This window comes from Pinus tabuliformis, chromosome 8 (assembly GCF_031772625.1).
Source record: "Pinus tabuliformis cultivar Carrire ecotype Pingquan chromosome 8, CPIR1, whole genome shotgun sequence".
Lineage (NCBI taxonomy): Eukaryota > Viridiplantae > Streptophyta > Pinopsida > Pinales > Pinaceae > Pinus > Pinus tabuliformis.
In genome coordinates, this window is record NC_142294.1 from 1682933587 (window position 1) to 1682946625 (window position 13039).

Genomic DNA, 13039 nt, shown 5'->3' on the forward strand with positions numbered 1-13039 from the left:
TGACCTGAAAGAAAGAGTTGGTTCAGCCATGTCTACGGTCAGGTGGTACATGGAAGTCCTGAACCTGGTCAGATTTGCTTATGTTTAATAAAAGATAAGTTCTCGTGCTTTTGTACTTATTCATATGTGGATTTAATGGCTATTATCTCACTGTAATTTTCATTGTTTAATGCCGGTTATAAGCATGACTATATGATTGGTTATTTCCATAGTTATTTGTTAAAATTGGCAACTAGGGCCAAACTCCATGTGGGTCATCTTATTTATGGCCGTTGATATTTTTCTTGGATCCCTCTCATTGAGAGGTGTAGGATTGATCTAAAGATCATCCTATTCCGATAAGTATTCATGGAGTTATGAATTTATTTGCGTTATAAGACAATTCGTCAAGGTTGGTCAACAACCAAATAAACCGCACATGTGCTCAATGTTTTAGTATAAATAGAGGTGGACTTCAAGTCATTTCAACACACTTGGGATCTCTTCCTCTCTCCACTTGTCTTTGGGTTTTAGTAAGAGGAGAGATCCTAAGGAATAATGTTGCCCTGATCCAGAGGGCAAAAAGCCGGAACTGCCGGAAAAGCCGGAAATGCTGGAAAAGCCGGAACTGCCAGGAAAGTCGGAAAATCCGGAAAAGCTAGAAATGCTGGAAAATCCAGAACTGCTGGAAAAGTTGGAAAAGATGGAACTACCGGAACAGTTGGAAAAGCTGGAACTGACAGAAAGATGGAAAAGCTGGAACTGCAGGAATAGTTGGAAAAGCTGGAATTGCCAGAAAGACGGAAAAGCCAGAAAAACCAGAAATACTAGAAAAGCCGGAATAGCTGGAACAGCCGGAACTGCTGAAAAATCCGGAAAAGCCGGACGGAACTGCCTGAAAATCTTGAACTACCGGATGTGCCGGAAAAGCTAGAAGTGCCGAAAAGCCAGAAAAGCCAGAAAAGCTGGAAAAGCCGGAAATGTCAGAATTGTCAGAATTGCCGGAAAATCCGGAACTGCCAGGACTGCTGGAACTGCCGGGAACAACCGGAATTGTCGGAAACAGCCGGAACAGCCGGGAACTATCAAAACAACCGGAGCATCTGTCTCTGAAGGAGAGCAACATGCAAGGGACAACTAACTAACATTGGGATAGTTGTATGGTGCTTAACAACAAATACACTAAGCATGCAATGTTACAGCTAGCATGCAAGGGACAACTAGCATACAACAACAAGCATGCTAAGGACAACAAGCATGTTAGGGACAACAAGCAAGCAATGTGCAACCAACACATAGGTCAGGATAGAAACATGGTGTAGCAATGGAACATAATGCAGTACAGTGATGGGTACAGTCATGATTAATAAAGCATGATGAGATGCAACATAGTGATGATGGGTGCAGCATGGTGCAACACGGTGAGGTGCAACATGATGACGAAATGCAACACAAGATAGGTGAAGGAGTCATCTTGGAGAATTAGTTGAAGCAGCATGTCTTAAACTGATCTCATGTATCATCTTCTTAGAGATGATCTATGCGCTTATCTAGATAAGTCAAAGTGTTGACTTCTATTGTAAACGTACTATCTCTCTCTCTGTGCTGAATTATTGAAGAACATATAAGAAGAATTGATCAAGGGTTCCCCCACATTGGGGTTTGTCCTTGGCTAGCGCCACATCTTGTGTCCTCTTGTCTTGGCTTGTCTTCTGCGATTTATGTTTATGTTCTATCTACAGTTTACTTTAATGCTGATGTGATTGTTAATCTGGAAAATATATGGAGCTAACTGTGAAAATTGAAATAAATTTCTCTAAGCATAGAACATACCTAAAATTAACATGGTATCAAAGCTGAGGTGAAGACAATGCCCAAACAAGAGTGAAAGAGCAATCACCGAAGACAGTTGGGAAAGGACAAAAGGATCAGTGGATTCCTCATCCCTCTTCAAATTCACCAAGGGTGAAATCGAAGCAGAGAATATTATCAGAATGGCGCAGCGAAATATGGCATACCTAAAGATCACTTCATTGGAAGACCCGATCTCAGGGTGGAAGGAAAGGAAGATAACTAGTTTGGCCATTATGCGAAGGAGTGTCCAAATGGCAGAGACACATGACTTGATCATTCCAGGGACATCTTCAATGATCAAAGGAATGACAGGTAATGCAGGTCATCAAGGAAATGGCCGAATCTTCATAGAAAGCAAGGAACCCCAGGTATGAAGAATCAAATGTTGTTTCTCATAAGATAAAGAAGCGTTATCTTGTATTGGCCCTCTCCCTCAGATTCTTTGGGAATCTGGCTTATAGATTGTAGTGCTTCAAGGCACTTCAGTGGATAGATGGGTGCACTCTCTAATTTGGCAGAGATGGAAACAATCGTGGGATTATACTTGGAGTCGATGCCACCTATCCTGGAAAGGGTATAGGGAATGTTAACTCTCAATTGAATAAGGGTAACTCAATTCATTTACAGAATCTCTTTTATGTACCTGATCGTAAGAAGAACCTGGTGTCCATCTTGGAAATGGAAGTCAAAGGTTTCAGGGTGGCATTCATCAATGGAAAGGGATGTCTAAATTCAAGTAGAGCATGAAGGTACATGTCTGAGATGTACCGAAGGAAAATCTTATAAGGGGACAATTCCCCTCATGCAGCAGGTCCACAGGTTTGGAACAACCCGAGGAGTTTGAGATTCATGATCGGGAATCTCATGTATACAGGTGGAAGAAAGCCCTCTATGGCTTGAAGCAAAACACCCCGGGCGTAGTATGAGAGGATTGATAACTGTCCGATGAAGTTGAGATTCACTAGGAGTGAAACCAATCCAAACCATTACTCGAAGGTTGTGGATTATAGACCTCTCGTACCGGCACCTTATGAGGATGACCTATTTCTGAAAGGTGCAGACCCTCTCATTTGCAGAAGTAAGAGGGAGTTGGATTCCAGATATGGAATGATAAACTGCAAGCCTATGATTACCTCGAGGATCTTAACTTTCAGAAGTTATATGGTAGTGATGTCAGACCAGATTTGGGAAATGCCTCTGAGTTTCATAACTCATTCACGTTGATGTTCTTGGTGAACTTCCGTCCGGAGATATGTTTTGCAGTTAGCATGGTGAGCTCATATTTGGTTGAGCCTCACTGGATTGGTGCCAAGAATCTTTTGAGATATCTTCGGGGCACTATCTCTCTATGGATTGAGATACACTGCTGGAAATATGAAACTGCATGATTATTCGAATGCTGATTGGGAAGGCAGTGTGGAGGATCACTAGAGCACTTCTTAGTGCTGGTTCTCTTTGGATTCTACTTCGATATCATGGATGAGTAGGAAGCAGAAGTCGGTTGCTATAAGCACCGCTGAGATCGAATACATAGCTACGAGTATGATCTCGTGTGAAGCTGCATGGTTGCAAAAGCTCTTAAGTGAGTTGTTTGTACACATGATGAATACCATTGTGATTCTTTGTGACAACCAAAGGGGGGATTCGATTATTGAGGAATCTCGTATTTGATGATTGCTCCAGCAAATAGACATCAGATATTGCCTTATCTGCGATATGGTAAGTCGATGAGTGAGGAGGCTCCATCGCATTGAGACTGATGTAAAGGTCGCAAACATTTTGTCAAAGCCTCGGGGAAAGGTCAAATCTGTGACTTTCCCGAACGACTTGGAGCCGTTGAGAGAACTTCTTATAAGGGTCCTGCATGTTGCATGCATTGAGCTCTAGGAGATCTAGGGGGCTTGGGGTACTTACTGGAGCAACATACGACCAAAGGGCGACTCGCCCTCCCTTGGTGGTGCGCTATGAACAGGATGATTAGTTCTTCTGTGGGCTGGGATGATTAGTTCTCCTATGGCAAATGTGGAACATGATGATTAGTTCTCTTGTGGGTCGGGATGATTAGTTCTATCATGGCAACTGTGGAACAGGATGATTAGTTCTCCTGTGGGCCAGGATGATTTGTTCTCCGTGGTGACTATGGAACATGATGATTAGTTCTCCTGTGGGCCACGATGATTTGTTCTCTGTGGCGACTGTGGAACAAGATGATTAGTTCTCTGTGGCATCCATTGACAGGATGATTCATTCTCTTATGGACATGATGATTAGTTCTCCTGTCAAGGCATCCTAGCCATGCAATCTGGGACTCATGGGAAGTACCTCTCATCTTATCAATGAGCAGGGAAATGAGGATAGGGACCATAGCAGTACTGTCGATGGACGCATCGCTTCATCTACTGTACTCCTTATGCTAGGATGACCTTCATTGATCTGGGATCAATGAAACTGATATTGGATCAGTGTGAGTGATTTGAGACACTCTCTTGTGACATTGATTTGGGATCAATGAAAATGATCTGGGATTAGTATGAGTGGTTTGAGACACTCTCTTGTGATATTGATCTGGGATCAATAAAACTGACTTCGGGCCAGTAAGAGTAATTTGACGCACTCTCTTCAGATGAAACTGACTTTGGGTCAGTAGAGAATGGTATGATACATTCTCGATCAATTCTTCTTCTTCATGGTTCAGCAGAGCAGAGCAAAGCAGAGCTCAACAGATCAAAGAAGAGCAGAGCAGAGTAGAACTCAGTAGATCAGAGCAGAGTAGAGCAGTGCAGGGCACTGATGGCAGAGATAGTACAGTCGGACATATGGATCAACGGATGGAGTTCTCCCTAGTTGAGAGGGAGTGTTAAAATTGGCAACTAGGGCCTAAATCCATGTGGGTCATCTTATTTATGGTAGCTGATATTTGTCTTGGATCCCTCTCATCGAGAAGTGTAGGATTGATCTAAAGATCATCCGATTCTGATAAGTATTCATGGAATTATGAATTTCTTTGCATTATAAGACAATTCGTCAAGGTCGGCCAACAACCAAATAAACCCCACATGTGCTCAACGTTTTAGTATAAATAGAAGTGGCCTTCAAGTCATTTCAACACATTTGGGATCTCTTCCTCTCTCTACTTGTCTTTGGGTTTTAGTAGGAGGAGAGATCGTAAGGAATAACGTTTCCCTGATCTAAAGGGAAAAAATCCGGAACTACCGGAAAAGCTGGAAATGTCGGAAAAGTCGGAACTGCCAGAAAAGCCGGAAATTCCAGAAATTCTTGAAAAGATAGAACTACCAGAAAATCCGGAACTGCCGGAAATGCCGAACGAAACTGCCAGAAAAGGCAAAACTGCCGGAAAAGCCGGAACTGCTGGAAAAGCAAGAACTGCCGAAAAGCTGGAACTGCCAGAAAAGCCGGAAAAGTTGAAAATGTCGGAAAAGCCAGAACTGCCAGAAAAGCTGGAAAAGTCGGAAATGCCGGAAAAGCCTAAAATGCCGGAAAAGACAGAACTGCCAGAAATGTCGGAAAATATGGAAAATCTGGAACTACCGTAAAAGTAGGAACTGTCAGAAAAACCGGAACTGCCAGAAATGCTGAAAGGAACTGTCGGAATTGCTGGAAAATCCGGAACTGCCAGGAAATCCGGGATTGCCGGAAAAGCCGGAAAGCGGGAAAAGCTGGAAAAGCTAGAACTGCTAGAAAAGCTGGAAAAGCCGAAAATGCCGGAATTGCCGAAATTGCCGGAAAAGCAGGAACTGTCGGGACTGTCGGAACTGTCGGGAACAACCGGAACTGTCGGGAACAATCGGAACTGCTGGAACTGCCGGGAACAGCTGGAACTTCCAGAACTGCCGGGAACTGTCGAAACAGCTGGAGCATTTATCTTCGATGGAGAGAAGCATGCAAGGGACAACTAACTAACATTGGGACAGTTGTATGGTACTTAGCAACAAATACTCCATGCATGCAATGTTACAACTTGCATGCAAGGGACAACTAGCATGCAACAACAAGCATGCTAAGGACAACAAACATGCTAGGGATAACAAGCAAACAAGGGACAACAAGCAAGCAAGGTACAACCAACACATCAGGATGGAAACATGGTGCAACAATGGCACATAATGCAGTATAGTGATGGGTACTATCATGATTAATGAAGCATGATGAGATGCAGCATAGTGATGATGGGTGCAACATGGTGCAACGCGGTGAGGTGCAGCATGATGACGAAATGAAACACAACGATAGGTGAAGGAGTCACCTTGGAGAATTAGTTGAAGCAACATGTCTTCAACTGATCTCATGTATCATCTTCTTAGAGATGATCTATGCTCTTATCTAGATAAGTCAAAGTGTTGGCTTCTGTTGTAAACGTACTATCTCTCTCTCTCTCTCTGTTGAATTATTGAAGAACATATAAGAAGAATTGATCAAGGGTTTCCCCACATTGGGGTTTGTCCTTGGCTAGCGCCACATCTTGTGTCCTCCTGTCTTGGCTTGTCTTCTACAATTTATGTTTATGTTCTATCTGCAGTTTAATTTAATGTTGATGTGATTGCTAATCTAAAAAAGATATGGAGCTAATTGTGAAAATTGAAATAAATTGCTCTAAGCATAGAACATACCTAAAATTAACATTATTTCATGTATTTACTTGTAATTGAAAGGATAATGGATGCAAGACCTAATTGATGTCAAAACAGTTAAGGGAAGAGGGTGGTGATCCTTCTTGTTAAGTATCATATGATTTATCAGTGATTTATGCTCTGTCTTGTATTCATTTCCTGTAGATTGCATTGATGCCAAGTGTTTGACAGAATGTCAGTCCCGGTTGGGGATGGTCAGGCCTAGTCCCAGAGTTAGTTTTTGATTTGTAAGACTTGTTATTATGTAAATCACAGATCCTGGAAGTGTCATTGAATTATGGGCAGTGACCTGGGATCTGGGCCTGAAAAAGTGGGTCAAATCCTGGGGACGCTGGCACAACACTAAGAAAAATAGTCCTTGGACATTGGCATGCCATGTTATGGGAGCATCTAGAGCCCTTTGGAAGTTGGCATGCCCATATCATGGGAGAGTCGAGTGGTTAATTGGTCAAGAAACGTAGTGGGACTCAGGGGCTGGTTGCGTGAGAGGTTGGGATGGTTCCTGAGGATCTTGTTGCTGACGTGGAAGGTCTGTATGGTGTGTTTCCATTGGTTCCACTTGCTTAAGGTGACTTAGGAGGTTGAATCATATCATAGTAACTTTTCATCACATGTTTACCCCGGTTAGCCGATTACTTGGTTAGATTTGGAAGGAGGGTGTTACAGAGTGGTGTTCCCTTCCTTTATTCATTTTTCGAGGAATTTGGTGCTACAGGAATGCCTGTATTTTCGAGGGATCAAGTTGGGATATTTAACAATGTTGTTATTCCATTGTTGCATACTTCAATGAGTATTCCCAATGTCTAATCAGAAGCACAAGAGAAGTATTCACCTCATTAACATATGGGACAAATTCCTTGTCGACTTTTTTGATGGGGTGACCAACAGAGGGAAATGTGGGTGTGAGGTATATATTGTTATCGATCCAGAACTTTATTTCATTTTATGTGGAATTACGGTCAAGGTACTAACATTTGTGCAAAGGTCATTACCCTTTGGGGAGTACTATCTTGCACAAAATGGCTCTCCATCGACAATTTGGTGGTATTAAGAGATTCAAATGTGGTCATAGATTTGGTTCAAGGTCATACAACTTTTGAACACCACAAGCCCATAAACTAGGTGCATAGTATCAAAGAGATTTAGGTTGAATTTCTAGATTTGACTTTCTCCCACCTATATCGTGAGCATAACACTATTGTTGATGATCTATCCAAAAAAGGTCTACATCAACATCTGAGGAGTATATTCGACACTATTTTTTTCAAGGACAAGATGAGGGACTTTGAGTATATGTGCATCAATTAGATAATGTCACGTGAACTTGAAGTATCCATTTGCTAATTTTTTGTTATGTTCTGAAACAATTTTTTTGGAACATGGCCATAAAATGTGGTAATATGCAAATATTTAAGCACACATCAGAGTTTTACGATCTACAACTATAGGTAAATGCCCAGGCTATTACGTCACAGTCTATATTGGAATTGGGATTACAGATTTTATATTGTCAATAAAATGAATGTTGAGATTGCAAGCCAAACAAATATTCTTAGTCTAATACATGAATCAATTGATAGTATGAAAAGTTTTGTCAATAGTAAGTCTCATTGTCTATTTAATTTATTAAAAAATCATTTGTGGAACATGGTTATCCTTGTAATTTATTAAAAAATTATTTATGAAATGTGGTGTTGGAATTTGGCATCACCCCATTTCATTTGGTGTGACTTGAAAAGTAATATTACTAGTTTTATAAATTTACATTTTATAATATTAGTTTTTTTATAAATTTAAGTTTCATAATAATGTTAAGGTTATAATAAATACCATCATTATTAAATAGTATCATTAATAATATAACCAATAATAATAACAACATTCAAATTAATATTACAAATAATATTATTAAAAACAACATTAATACAATACTAAATGATGTTAGTAATTTTCTTACCTAAATTTACTTACGTTTTAGGTTTTATTACTTTAAGATTTTAATAATATTCAGTTTTTATTATTTTAAGTTTATAACAATATTATTATTATCAATTATTAATAACAATTAAATTTAATATTAATATTGTTAAATATTGATTTGAATACTAATGTGAATATTTATATGAAATTAATATCAACCACATTTAGTAATGTGGTTGTGATAATATTCTGTTATACAAACTAAATTCTAGTATGGATATATGTGCATTATTCTATATGGAACTTGTTCTTGGATTTCAAGCAATGGAAATCATGGATAAAATCAAAGCTTGATAAAAAATTGTGATTATATATATAAAAAATCTATTAATAAAAAATAGTGGGTTTTTTTAATATATATATATATATATATATATATATATATCATAATGTTATATTTTCCAAATTTAGGCTTCTGTGATCCATAATTATAATGTTGGGACATCTTTTGGTACTAATCACATCGAGAGTATTTTGTCCAGGCCTTTCGAACCAACAGGTATGGTTCATCATCAGGACAAGATGCAGAGTCAACTTTAGGCAACGGAATAAATAGTGATAGCGATGGAAAGAGTTGATAATGACTGGCTTTGACCCACAATATAAAATATTCAAAAAGGATGAGGAGAAATCATCATTACGACCAGATGCTGAGTCCAAATAGTGATAGCGATGGAAAGAGTGATAGTGATAGCCTCCTTAACCCTGCCACTCGTCCACTTTGACCCGAGCTTTGAATAGTTCTAGCTCCTCCATATGAACTCAGATTAGAGTGGTGTTCGCACCATTGAAATTAGGGTGATGAGCACTTCGATCTAGTCCTAGTTCGAGAGCAATTTGACGACTTTGAATTTAGACCTATTATGAGTCTTGTTTGTCCTTTGAGTGTCTCTCGAGCCACCTGGATCAAGGGGAGCAAGTCATATAAACTGATAGATATCCCCACCCTACCAACTATAGAGTGGCGCTCTGCAAACAAAAAAAACCAGGGAAACAATACTTCACAATATAATCGATGTTGACATGAACCGCCACATTAGATATCCATAATTTACATAGGAAATATCATCTTGATATCATAATTTTATTTCGTAGAGGGTGACTATGCTCAAACACACATTAGAGAACTTTTGAGGTTTAAAATGGGCCTCCTAAGAAAAATGTGCAACCAAAATAAACTTTATAAGAACCAATAGGATTCAAGATGATGATGTCAACTATGGGGGATGATTCACCATTTTTTGGGTAAAAAATTAAAAGATTAAAAAATAATAAAATAATAAATTTTTCAACTTATCTCCCTAAGGTTTTACTCAAATTTCGAGCGGTAGTACTCGTTGGATGCAAAATTTAATTCGTCATCCAAGGAGTACCCATGTTGCATACTTTTGATGGTCCATGTTACACAGAAAATGAGAAATACATGAAAAATCGTGATTGCAATCACGTTTTTCATGTATTTCTCATTTTTCATGTAGGAGGGTCCATCGAAAGTACTCATTGGATGAAGAATCAAATTCTACATCCAACGAGTGTTCCCACTTGAAATTTGAGTAAACTCATAAGGAGATAAGTTGAAAATGCGAGTTGAAAATGTAATTTTTTCTTTTTTTCCTCTAAAATTTGATGATGTAATCTAATATTATTTTATTATTTCCACTATTATTTTATAATTTCCTTAGGAGGCTCATTTTAGACCTCAAAATTCCCCTAATAACACCATTAAACAAGACCTACAAAAGAGACTTCAAAATCAACGGATATATATATATATATATATATATATATATATATATATATATATATATATATATATAACATGATTCTATAACCAGGAAGACTCGTCGAACTAAAGTAAATAATAATAAAAATACTTCAATGGTTCACAAAACCCATCTTCCCGAAGACGGGAAAAACCAATGGTGGAGTCAGTCACTTCAAACCTAGATAAAAAACGATCTGACGATCACTTTGTCATGAGAAACTATTATACTAACAACACTCTGAATCCATAAGTATATGCCAACTCCTACAACCAAAGTCAATGCAGACACCCTCCATCGCTTGCTCCCACCTCTAGCTCCCCTGGACATCACACATATCAAAGAGATGGATTTCATACATCAAACATACTATGCACAATTAATCAAAGGGAATTTGTGTGCCCTTGTGGCATGGTATCCCAAATAAATCTAACCACACATGGTTGCAAGATAAGAAATTTAATGTTTTGGTTTAGGATTTCTAGTCTTTACTTGTCAACAACCCTATTTTTCAAAAATGGAGGTTGTTCGACCAAAGCTTTATGATCTAAAGCACATTATTAATGTGTGGGAAAGACACAAAGAGAAGAAGTACTCACTAGAACTATGGGAGATAGATAAAAAAATTAATTAATTACATGATCCATCTACTCTAGGTTACTTTTTGGAAAAGATAAAGGTGTTGATTATGGCTTTAGAATGTCACAAGTGGGAGATTCTTGCACTCCATGGGAAGGAATGTCATCTTAAGAGTCATGTCATTTGGTTGTCCGGAGGAGATAAAAACACTAAGTTCTTCCACCAATATGCAATTAATCGATGTAGTTATAATTCTATTTGGGGGTTGTTTGGTGTTGGGGGTCAGCATTTAGTAACTCTTCCGGAACTACAAGGGGTTGTTGAATATTTTTCGAAGATGTATCAAGCCAAGGTGGATGTGGACCTTGATAACCAATTGGATAATTCCCATATGTATCCTAATATGTTCACCATAGAGGATAATCAACGTATTCATTCGCCTATATCTCTCGAGGAAGTGGAGGTGGTTTTAATTTTTTTTCTAAAGACAAGAGTCCAGGTCCAAATGGTTGGACAATGTAATTGTTTTTACATTTCTTTGACATCATGGGTCATGACCTACTTCGCATGGTGGAGGAGTCTCACACCTCTTGCAAGATTTCATCTTTTGCCCCCATGTAGGCTCCTCTTTAGCTTTATCTAGACCCATGAGAGGGGATTATCCCTGGATTTCTCATCCTTGTCTTCCCTCAACTTCGTAGCCATTCTGACTTACCCTAGTCCTTGTGATGCCTCTACCTCACTTCTAAAAACTACTCCCAATTTTTAGAACGTCTCAATTAGGAAGAAGAGGCCAATTAAAAGGACTTAGCCAGAGACATTTATCCACACAGAGGTCTATTTTAGGACTTTAATTATCCTATGGATATTTCTAGGGCCCTTAGAGAATCTATGCCCCTATTGAGGGTCTCTTATGATCATTATCTCCTTAAACATCAAAGGAGTTGGGGGGCCTCCCAAGCACCAAGCCCTCTGCATACTAGTATTGTCTCAAAGGCCATCAATCATCCTTTTTCAGGAAACCATGGTATCTGCAGATAAAGCCAAATAAATCCTTATAAATATATGCTCAGACTGGTGTATTTTCATTGCTAATGTGGTTGGTCGCTCTCAGGGTCTTTTGATGATTTGGAACCCTAGGGAAGACTCTCTTCAATCGTTCTCCTCCACGAGTGGAATAATTTTGGAAGGCACTCTCAGGGGTTTTGATGGTCAAGTAATTATTGTCAATTTTTATGGCCCATATCAGTACCAAGAATATTTTTGGAACCATATTGTCCAGAGTGGATTATTCAATGCTCAAAATCTAATTCTGACAGGTGATTTAAATTTCACCACCTCTATCAACGAATTTTGGGTAGGAGATTGTCACTCATATCTTAGTATTCCCATGATTTCTTAGTTGATTGCAAATGCAAATTTAGTGGACATTTGCCCTTGTCCATTAGGATGAACCTAGAGGAATGGTAGAACCAAGGCTGAGGGAGTTGCTAAGAAACTAGATAGATTTCTCTTAACCAATTCCTTGGTCTCTAAAATTGGAGGATATCGATCTTGGATTCACCATGATTGGATCTCAAACCACTCTCTGATTGGCATTCAACTAAACCTTGATTTGTCGAAACAGAGGACTCCCTTTAAAGTTAACTATGTTTGGTTAAAAGGGGGTTTCTTTCGAGCCTTAGCCTATGATTATTGGCTGAAATGTAATCCTCTCTAGTCTTCTGCAATGGAGAATTGATATTACAAAATGTCTTATATTAAAAAACATGTCAAACTATGCAGGGTTGGAAAACATCTCCGAGATCAACAAAATGAGTTAAATTATTTAGAGGAAACGATTAATAACAAATGCTCTAATTTTATTTTCTCAGTTTTCTCGGATGATATTAAAAGTAACCTATGCTCTTTGGTTGAGAAGGAAAGCATTCTTGAAGGAAAATAAGAAATATGGTGCTTAAAAAGTCGTGCCATATGGATTAAACAAAGTGATAGAAACACAAGTTTTTTTTTTTAAATATACTTCCCATCGAAGGAATATGAATGCCATCTGAGACCTTCTCGACGGTGAAGGAAATCTAGTGAACACACAACTGGATCTCGAAATGGAAACTAGGGCTCACTTTTCTAGTTTATTTAAATATCCGGGTGGTGACAATACTTAGGAACAACTGAAAGCCCTCAAAATTTTTCCTAAATTCTTCCCACGGGAGGAATTATCAAGGATTGGTCAAC

At 38.8% G+C, this 13039-nt stretch overlaps 1 protein-coding gene across 1 annotated transcript in view; it reads left to right on the forward strand.

Moving 5' to 3' along the window:
* Positions 1-13039, forward strand: part of LOC149242702 (uncharacterized) — a 124095-nt gene that overhangs the window by 43292 nt on the left and 67764 nt on the right. The window lies entirely within an intron of this gene.